This window comes from Oncorhynchus tshawytscha, linkage group LG03 (assembly GCF_018296145.1).
Source record: "Oncorhynchus tshawytscha isolate Ot180627B linkage group LG03, Otsh_v2.0, whole genome shotgun sequence".
Taxonomy (NCBI): Eukaryota; Metazoa; Chordata; class Actinopteri; order Salmoniformes; family Salmonidae; genus Oncorhynchus; species Oncorhynchus tshawytscha.
The window spans coordinates 50,307,185-50,315,274 of NC_056431.1; positions in this window are offsets into that span (position 1 = coordinate 50,307,185).

Sequence of the window (8,090 nt, forward strand, 5' to 3'; positions counted from 1 at the left end):
AGGTTAATCTTTTGTTCCAAAAGCTCTGCCATTTTTATTGATAGAACCACATGGAAGTTGAATTTGGAACATGGACATGTGATCGACTGCCTCTTCTGTTGAGTCCATTGCATTCAAACAGGGAATAATACAATTTTAGACACTAGGTGGCAACATTACCCAACTAATCAAACACCATGATCTCTCTCTGACACACTTGCTTGTCCATCTGTCCCTCTTGGATAAAGCTTCTCTGACTCCATGCGGTAGTAATTCAGTATTTATTATGACCAGGTCAACTGAACCACGCAGATGCAGACACAGATATAACCACTCAATGGGTCTGGACCCCTGGGCGTAACCAGCCAAACACCAGATGTCAATCAAACACCATATCAACACACAGACACAGCTTTACATACGGTACGGTTAGGGCCCACAGTTGTCCCTGGCCACAAAACCAACGTAGCCTATAACTATGGCCAACAGATCTCCTGATTAGATCATGTGTTCATGAAACATTCCTGGCCCTAACCAAAATATGATGTTAAGAAAGAGAACACGAATTTGGTGCAGAGGAGGTTCTTGTCACTCAACATAAACGCACAAAGATTTTACTGAATTACAGTTCATATAAGGAAATCAGTCGAATTAAATAAATGTATTAGGCCCTAATCTATAGATTTCACATGACTAGGAATACAGATGGTATCTGTTGGTCACAAATACCTTAAAAAAAGGAGGGGTGTGGATCAGAAAAGCAGTCAGTATCTGGTGTGACCACCATTTGCCTCATGCAGCGCGACACATCTCCTTCACATAGAGTTGATCAGGCTGTTGATTGTGGCCTGTGGAATGTTGTCCCACTCTTCTTCACTGGCTGTGTGAAGTTGCTGGATATTGGAGGGAACTGAAACATGATGGATATTGGTGGGAACTGAAACATGCTGGATATTGGCGGGAACTGAAACATGATGGATATTGGTGGGAACTGAAACATGATGGATATTGGCGGGAACTGAAACATGATGGATATTGGTGGGAACTGAAACATGATGGATATTGGCGGGAACTGAAACATGATGGATATTGGTGGGAACTGAAACATGATGGATATTGGCGGGAACTGAAACATGATGGATATTGGCGGGAACTGAAACATGATGGATATTGGTGGGAACTGAAACATGATGGATATTGGTGGGAACTGAAACATGATGGATATTGGCGGGAACTGAAACATGATGGATATTGGTGGGAACTGAAACATGATGGATATTGGCGGGAACTGAAACATGATGGATATTAGCGGAACTGAAACATGATGGATATTGGCGGGAACTGAAACATGCTGGATATTGGTGGGAACTGAAACATGCTGGATATTGGTGGGAACTGAAACATGCTGGATATTGGTGGTAACTGAAACATGCTGGATATTGGTGGGAACTGAAACATGCTGGATATTGGTGGGAACTGAAACATGATGGATATTGGTGGGAACTGAAACATGATGGATATTGGCGTGAACTGAAACATGCTGGATATTGGCGGGAACTGAAACGCACATTTGGTGAGTATGCAGGCCATGGAAGAACTTGGACATTTTCAGCTTCCAGGAATTGTGTACAGATCCTTGCAACATGGGGCTGTGCATTATTATCATACTGAAACATGAAGTGATGGTGGCGAATGAATGGCATCACAATAGTCCTCAGGATCTCATCTCAGTATCTCTGTGCATTCAAATTGTCATCGATAAAATGCAATTGTGTTCGTTGTCCGTAGCTTATTCCTGCCCATCCCATAACCCCACAGCCAGCATAGGGCACTCTGTTCACGTCAGTAAACCGTTCGCCCACACGACGCCATAAATTATTTTGGCAAAAGAGAAATGCTCACTAACAGGGATGTAAAAAAAATTGTGCACAAAATTTGAGAGAAATAAGCTTTTTGTGCATATGGAACATTTCTGGGATCTTTTATTTCAGCTCATGAAACATGGGACCAACACTTTACATGTTGCATTTATATTTTTGTTCATTATACATGTGATGCATGCCAGTGACCAACCCTTCAGCTTGACAGAGACGTATGGTTTAGGTCATATAGTGTCCTTCCTTCCCAGTGTTTAAAGAAGGGTTTCCTTCCCACTGTCCTCTGCTCTGGACTGGGTGGGGCTCTAGAATGACAGTGGTTTCCTGTCTGAGAGTCCCAGTCTTCATCCCAAATGGCACCCTATTCCCTATGCAGTGCACTACTTTTGACCAGGGCCACAGGGCTCTGGTCAAAAGTAGGGCACTATACAGGGAATAGGGTGCTATTTTGGACACAGATCATTTTCAGTCTTTTTACACAGAGGTTATTTTTGAACATTCCTCCAGACCACAAACACATATAGCATGTGGTGTCGAAATAATTTGACTGAGACGTATTTGAACGACTACTGCCAGGGTGCTGGCTGGACTGTTTTAGCCCAAGTATTGATGCTGTCATCGGCTTATACAAAATCATACTGGCACCCTGGCTAGGGAATGGCTACTGTTTCCAGGACGAATAGCTAGCATTTCTATATAGTATTCTATATTATCCATGAGTCGTTTCATTCTTTGTGGCTGTGTATGGTGTGTAGACTATTATCTGTTCTTCTTCTCTGTGCTGGTCAGTCAAGCCCAGCAAGTGTTTGGTTGACAGAAGCATTCTTTCTATCTGGCTGTTACTACACAGAAATGAATAAATACACATCATCCACATTCTCTCATGTGTTCAGGGATTTTTGCAGTTTTTTCATAGCTTTCCTTCTCTTATTCTGTCCATTTGGCGACTTCCTTCCTTTCTTTCCTTCTTTTCTTTCCTCACTTCTGTTCATTGTGACAAAGTGACTGTACAAGGATAATAATCTTCAGCTGTGACATGCTTTCATGTTTTCAGTGTTGATAGTCAAGTCAAAGCAAAGTCTTACCAAGAGCTCCAAATATGCTACAAAACAATAACCATGTGCACCATCTTAATCAATGTTTCCCTTTTTCTAGCCTGTGACTGCAATGAAATCAGAAGACTTACAGAATCACCAGGTCAAGACATTACTGGATAAAAGTCATTATTTTCCTGGAGGCTCCTTCTAACGTGACAGATGCAGCAATCAGAAGTGTATAGATGTTGATCCAAGTATGATCAGTGTGAACCAGTCAACACCTGGTGTTGGTGGTTTACCCCATAAGGACCTACAGCTGTCATACTGGCTCGGCCTCAGCTGCTTCACTGATCCCAGTTAGCATTCCTCAATCAACACACACACACACACAGTGTCCACTCACGTGTGTGAGTGTGTGAGACATGGAGTCAACACGTGTCTGACTAATTCTTAGAATGTAGGGTAGGCTTAACTTCATCAGGGATGTACGATGTATTCTTATTTGTGTCTCTGTGGGAGTTTGTAGGAGTGGATGAGAATGAGTAAAATGTCAAATTTGAGAATGAGACAAACAGTATTTTATGTTCCTAATTTTCAGTGTCTGTGTGGGCGTGGAGGTGTGTGTCTATTTATCACCAATGAAAGGTTTAATGGTTAGTGTTTGAGAGGCGGCCTGCTCTCTGTGTCTGTGTTGGGTCTGTGTTTTTAATGGTCCACAGCGGAAACAGACTAGGAGGACAGGCAGGGGATATGGAGGTTGTTATGTTAGGCAGGGACATGGGGGGTGTTGGGATAGGCAGGGGACATGGGGGTGTTGAGGCAGGCAGGGGACATGGGGGATGTTGGGAGAGGCAGGGGACATGGGGGTGTTGGGATAGGCAGGGGACATGGGGGTGTTGAGGTAGGCAGGGGACATGGGGGTGTTGGGATAGGCAGGGAACATGGAGGGTGTTGAGGCAGGCAGGGGACATGGGCGGTGTTGAGGCAGGCAGGGGACATGGGGGTGTTGGGATAGGCAGGGGACATGGAGGGTGTTGAGGCAGGCAGGGGACATGGGGGTGTTGAGGCAGGCAGGGGACATGGGGGTGTTGAGGCAGGCAGGGGACATGGGGGTGTTGGGATAGGCAGGGGACATGGAGGGTGTTATGTTAGGCAGGGACATGGGGGGGACAGGCAGGGGACATGTTGGTGGAGGCAGGCAGGGGACATGGGGGTGTTGGGATAGGCAGGGGACATGGAGGGTGTTATGTTAGGCAGGGACATGGGGGTGTTGGGACAGGCAGGGGACATGGGGGTGTTGGGCAGGCAGGGGACATGGGTTGTGTTGAGGCAGGCAGGGGACATGGGTGGTGTTGAGGCAGGCAGGGGACATGGGGGGTGTTGGGATAGGCAGGGGATATGGGTGGTGTTGGGATAGGCAGAGGATATGGGGTGTGTTGGGAGAGGCAGAGGATATGGGGTGTGTTGGGAGAGGCAGAGGATATGGGGGGTGTAGGATAGGCAGTGGATATGGGTGGTGTTGTGTGACGACCCTCCCACTCTGTCTGCCGTATTCTCTCTTTGTTATTTCCTTATTAGGATGCCGGTGGGCGGAGTTGGGAGGGTCGTCAGCTACATGGGAAACACCTGGGCCCGGTGTCTCCTAGGATAAATACACCACTTCCCCATTCATGGAGGAGACTCTCTCCATGCAGACACTTTGATAGTTTTTGTTGTGTGTCTTGGTGGTTTTTGGTTGTTTGCCTTAGCACCTTTCAAAACCCTGCATTATCACATTCATGCATGCAAAACACTCACTTACACTACTGATTACAGATTACACACACCATTGTATATTTTCCTTAGTTGCTTTAGTTAATAAATATATATTTTGTTACTCCTTATCTCCACGTTGTCTCCCTTTTATTACGGGCTTTGAGCCGGTTCGTGACAGTTGGGATAGGCAGGGGATATGGGTGGTGTTGGGATAGGCAGGGGATATGGGTGGTGTTGGGATATGGGTGGTGTTGGGATAGGCAGGGGATATGGTTGGTGTTGGGATAGGCAGGGGATATGGTGGGTGTAGGATAGGCAGGGGATGTAGGTGGTGTTGGGATAGGCAGAGGATATGGGGGTGTTGGGATAGGCAGGGGATATGGGGGTGTGGGATAGGCAGGGGATATGGGTGGTTTTGGGATAGGCAGAGGATATGGGGGTGTTTTGATAGGCAGAGGATATGGGGGTGTTGGGATAGGCAGAGGATATGGGGGGTGTAGGATAGGCAGAGGATATGGGTGCTGTTGGAATAGGCAGAGTATATGGGTGCTGTTGGGATAGGCAGGCACTGAGTGACAGGGGTTAGAGGTACAGGACAGCAAGGGGCAAAGGGGGGCTGCTGAAGTCACCCCTTGGAGTTGCCATCCAAAGAGTGGACAAACACAGTCGAACGGGTCAGATGACACACACACACACCCACCCACACACACACCCTGGCGGCTCTCCACCACCTGGGTTCCATTAGCCCCCACTGGTAGCCTGTGACAGGGGGTGGGCCATTGGGCCGTGGTGACTAATGCCATCCTGGCCAATCCATAACCCCCCTCATGGACAACCTGTGGAGACACCGCGTTTTGGGTCTAATTCTGCTGGTGATCACATTAAAGTTGGAAGTTTGTTGATTGCAAAATGGGTTCTGTGGCGGTGTGTGCGTGCGTGCGTGTGTGTGTAAGAGAGAAAGAGAGGGGGGCGCTAGAGAGCGTGCTATGGAGTAGATGTGCTTTGCTAGAGCTCCGCTCCATTTTGAAACAAATTAGTATTTATCTTAACCTCTCACGACCTATAACTTCAAACAAATATGACAAAGGGAAAATGCACCAAAAAGGGGGCGCTAAACAAGATCATTTGAATGAGAGAGACAACAAACCAATTTCAACGTCGCCGACCCACGAGGAGTTAGCTGAAGAGGCTAGCTTCCAAGAGTTCCCCACAGAGCCTACTCAAAGTGACATACTGGCTGCCATAAACTCGCTAAGTAAGAAGGTGGACACAAGTTTGGCTGATATCTCAAAGAGTATTGGGACTTTGGCCGAAACTGTGAAGGCAACTCAGAGAAGGGTGTATGAGGTTGAGCAGACGACAGTCGATCACGAGGCCAGGCTACAGGACATAGAGAAACAGTGCGCAACGTTAAAAAATGACAACAAAACCCTGAAAGCCCGACTGGAAATGCTCAAGTCGCATTCAAGATGCCAGAACATCCGAATATGTGGCATCCAGGAGGACACTGAGAAAGGGAAACCCACTGAATTTGTCTCGGAGCTGATACCGGCCCTGCTGGGGAGTGAACACTTCAAAACGGCCATCCTGATCGACCGCGCACACAGATCTCAGGCAACGAAGCCGGCCAAGGGCGGGCCACCAAGGCCAGTCATTGTACGGCTGCACTATCCCCAGACCAGGGATCTCATCCTCAAGCTGGCAAGCTGAAGTTAAGTTCCCCCTTAACTTCAACGGAGCCAGGGTGTCTTTCTACCCAGATCTTACCTTGGAGGTGAGGAACCAACGGAAAGAGTATGATGAGGTACGCAACAAATGCAGGGCGGCCAACATCCGATATGGATTCCTCTTCCCAGCCCGGTTTAAGGTGACGGTCGAAGGATCAACACGTACGTTTGACAACCCAAAAGAGGCCGATCTGTTCTTGACAAGCAAGCTCCCTGGGTGAGGATACAGAACGGCTGTGTCAGCCGGCTAAATGACCAAATACAGGCCAGGAATGTGTTTGGATTTCCGGACTATGTATTTTCGATTAGAAGATCAGAATTTGGGACTTATGATTGGTGAGATGTTGTGGCTAATATAGCATTGTTTGGCACATCATGTTTTAGCGCCACTCACCCCCTAACGTGAGAGTTAAGTGTTAAGTGTTATTTAATATTAGCGTATATGCGGAGCATCTATAGACGACGAGTTAGTTCAAGCTGTATGTCTAGACACCCTAAGGTTTGTGTGTTAGCCAAGGAGTGCTTCGTTTGAGGAAGTCACTCAGTAAAGGGACGAGGATGGGGGATGCGTTTTATGTTCACGTTTATTATTAGTACAGGTGGCATGACAAGCTCCCGCACGGCGGGACATTTTTCTTCTGAGTTTTGTATGACAGCAACTATTTGCTCTAAAATAAGAAATGCCACATAGTGACAGAGCACAGAGTAGACCAGGTGGAATAAAGATAGTCAGCTGGAACTGTAGTGGCTTAGGGCATGTGGTGAAACGAGCTAAGGTTTTTTCTCATCTTAAATCACTGGGTGCTGACATAGTGTTTCTTCAAGAAACTCATATTAAACGCTCCGCTCAGGCCAAGCTACGAGTCGGCTGGATCGGTCAGATATACCAGTCTAACTTTGAGGGAAAAGCGAGAGGGGTAGCAATCCTGTTAAGGAAAAACATTCCTTTTGTTTACTCATCCTCAATTTCAGATCCTAATGGTCGGTATATTGTTGTGGCGGGTACACTGAATTCGAAACCAGTAACCTTGGTCAATTTATACTTCGATGATCCATTATTTTTTCAAAGGGTATTTAAGGACATACCAAATATCTCGGATACAAGTGTTATTGTTGGAGGGGACTTTAACTGTACGTTAGATCCTCTTTTAGATAAACAGCTATCAAGGTCACTTCAACAATCAAACGCCAGTGTTTATCTAAATACATTGATGACAAACCTTAACATTGTCGATATTTGGAGACTGACGCACCCAACAGACAGGGATTATTCTTTCTTTTCATCAGTTCATAAATCATATTCCAGAATTGACTATTTTTTGTTGGACTCCAAACTAATTTCAGCAGCTGAGTCGGTTACCTATCACCCTATTCTAATTACGGACCACTCTCCTGTGTCCATGGTGCTGAAACGCGACAATATTTCGACAGGTCGGCGACCGTGGCGCTTAGACGCATAACTGCTGAAAGATTGCCTTTTTCCTCAAAACTAACAACACGGGGGATGTTGACGACTCCACGCTTTGGGAATCTCTAAAGGCTGTGATTAGAGGTTACATTATTTCTTATACATCAGAGATGAAGAAACGTGCCAATACTAGGCTGAGAGAAATTGAAAGAGAGTTAGGGGAACAGGAGAACGTTTTTAGGATGAATTCCTCGTATACAGTCCTTGAGAAGATCACAAAGTTAAAATATGAATACAATACCATCCT